The 2,840-nt window shown below is 41.4% G+C and overlaps 1 non-coding gene across 1 annotated transcript; it reads left to right on the plus strand.

Moving 5' to 3' along the window:
• The first annotated feature begins 2,398 nt into the window (after window positions 1-2,398).
• Window positions 2,399-2,505, plus strand: LOC141709601 (small nucleolar RNA R71). The gene has a single exon (XR_012570167.1). It is a non-coding gene; the product is annotated as a small nucleolar RNA R71 (small nucleolar RNA).
• Window positions 2,506-2,840: the final 335 nt, after the last annotated feature.

Here is a 2,840-nt window from a genome sequence, read left to right on the forward strand (position 1 = left end):
TGATTATAACCCGAATAGCCATCCAGAAGACAATAGTACTCATGCCCAGCCAATCTGTCAAGCATTTGATCAATAAACGGAAGAGGGAAGTGATCCTTCCTTGTGGCCTTGTTCAGCTTCCTATAATCCATGCAAACTCACCACCCTATGACTGTTCGAGTTGGAATGAGCTCATTCTTTTCTTTCGCAACCACAGTGATACCTCCTTTCTTCAGCACACACTAAACTGGGCTCACCCAAGAACTGTTAGAAATGGGATAGATGATCCCTGCATCAGCCACTTGAGAATTTCCTTCTTCGCAACCTCTTTCATGATCGGATTTAGCCTTCTCTGTTGCTCAACAGTAGGCTTGCTTCCTTCCTCTAGCATAATTTTATGCATACAATAAGAAGGGCTGATTCCCTTGATATCTGCTATAGTCCATCCAATTACCAATTTGAACTCTTTAAGAATTCTCAAAAGCTTTTCCTCATCACTACCTGAAAGGACAGATGCAATAATAACAGGAAAAGTAGATGCATCACCTAAAAATGCATACCTCAAATGTTCAGGCAAAGGCTTAATCTCAAGAGTAGGAGCTTCCTCAATAGATGGCTTGAGGCGCTTTGGAGAATTTTTCAGCTCTTCCGGTCCAAGAGATTCAAAAGGAATTTCTAATCTTCACTTCCAAGGAGAAGCATTCAAATATTGTAACTGCTGGTCGCTCTCATCATCTTCACTATCTGAATCCCCCAATAAGGCTTTCTCTAAGGCATCTGATTTTAGCTCATATCCAATTCTGAAGTAACCACAGATTCGACCAACTCCACCTTAAAGCATTCCTCTTAATCAGTAGGGAATTTCATGGAATTAAAAACATTGAAGGTGACATCCTGATCCTGAACTCGTATAGTGAGCTCACCCTTCTGGACATCAATCAAGGTTCGGCTAGTAGCCAAGAAAGGTCTTCCCAATATTATGGGAATCTTCCTATCTTCCTCGAAATCAAGAATAACAAAGTCAGCTGGAAAGATAAGTTTATCCACTTTGACCAATAAATCTTCTACAATGCCTTGTGGGTATTTAATAGAGCGATCAGCCAACTGCAAGGACATGTATGTAGGCTTTGGATCAGGTAACCCCAACTTTTTGAAGATAGAAAAAGGCATCAGATTGATGCTAGCTCCCAAGTCACATAAGCATTTGTCGACTGGCACTTTTCCAATGTTGCATGTAATAGTAAAGCTTCCAGGATCTATAAGTTTCGGAGGCAACTTTTATTGCATCACAACACTGCATTCCTCCGTGAGAGCAACGGTCTCTAAGTCATCGAGCTTCACTTTCCGAGAGAGAATACTTTTTATGAACTTCGCATAACTAGGCATTTGTTCAAGAGCTTCAGCGAAAGGTATGTTGATGTGAAGTTTGTTGAAAACTTCCAAGAATTTAGCAAACTACTTATCCAGCTTTTGCTTCTATAGCCTCTTAGGAAAAGGAGTGGGGGATAGACCTGTTTTTCCCTGTATTACCCTTAGGAGGAGTGTTGAAAATAGCTGTCTTCCTTGGTTCCACTTCTACATCCTTCGGCTCCTCTCTTCAGCCACAACTTCAGATTCTGGAATTTTAGATTTTTCAGGATTTGCAACCTTTCCAGAACTTAAGGTAATTGCCTTAACCTGCTCCTTAGCTTCCCTTTTGCCTGGCACTTCAGTGTCACTAGGAAGTGTGCCAGGTTGACGATTCAGCAAGGCATTAGCAATCTGCCAAATTTGATTCTCCAAGGTCTTGATAGAAACTGCTTGGCTCTTGCACATGAGCCTCAACTCCTCCGATTCAGATTTATCATTAGCTTGAGGTAGCTGCTGAAGTTGAAGTTGTTGCCTTGATGCATATTGTAGTTTTTAAAAACCAGGAGGGATATACAGCTTCGCTGTGTATGGCTGATGAGATTGTTGCACCGCATTCTGATTGTTGCTCCAGCTGAAGTTTAGATGATTGCGGTTGTTGGGATGATAAGTGGCTGGAGCTTGCTGTTGTGACCTCTAAAAGTTGCTCACAAAATAAGCTGACTCACTAGAAATAGCACACTATTCATTCTCATGTGCTCCCGTACAAAGCTCACAAACACTAGTGATCTGATTAACTCCATAATTAGCCAAATAATCCACTTTCATCGTCAAAGCTTGAAGTTGAGCAGCTATAGCAGTAGATGTATCCACTTCCAGAATTCCCGCTACCTTGTCTTGTGACAATCTATGCGTTAGATTCTGGTATTCATTAGCTGACATTAGCTCAATCAACTGATAAGCTTCATTATAGTTTTTGGCCCATAAGGCTCCACCTGACGCTGCATCAAGCATAGGTCTAGACTGTGCGCCTAAACCATTGTAGAAACAATTTTTGATAATCCAATCAGGCATGCCATGGTGTGGGCACTTCCTAAGCATCTCTTTGTAGCAATCCCAAGCCTCACACAAAGATTCTCTAGATTTCTACGTAAACTGAGTAAGAGCATTCCTGATTGCAGCCGTCTTTGCCATAGGGAAGAACTTAGTGAGAAACTTTTGAGCAAGATCCTCCATTTGGTGATAGAACCTGCTGGTAGAGAATGTAACCAGCACTTAGCCTTATCCCTCATAGAGAATGGGAAAAGTCTTAGCTTAATAGCATCTTCAGACACCTCATTGAACTTGAAAGTGTCGCAGATCTTGATGAAATCCCTGATGTGCATATTGGGATCTTCTATAGGAGAACCCTCAAACTGAACTCAATTCTGTATCATCTGAATCGTGCTCGACTTGATCTCAAAGGTGTTAGCCGAGATGGATGGTCTGATAATATTGGACTAAATATCATTGAT

Source organism: Apium graveolens, chromosome 2 (genome assembly GCF_009905375.1).
Source record: "Apium graveolens cultivar Ventura chromosome 2, ASM990537v1, whole genome shotgun sequence".
Classification (NCBI taxonomy): Eukaryota; Viridiplantae; Streptophyta; class Magnoliopsida; order Apiales; family Apiaceae; genus Apium; species Apium graveolens.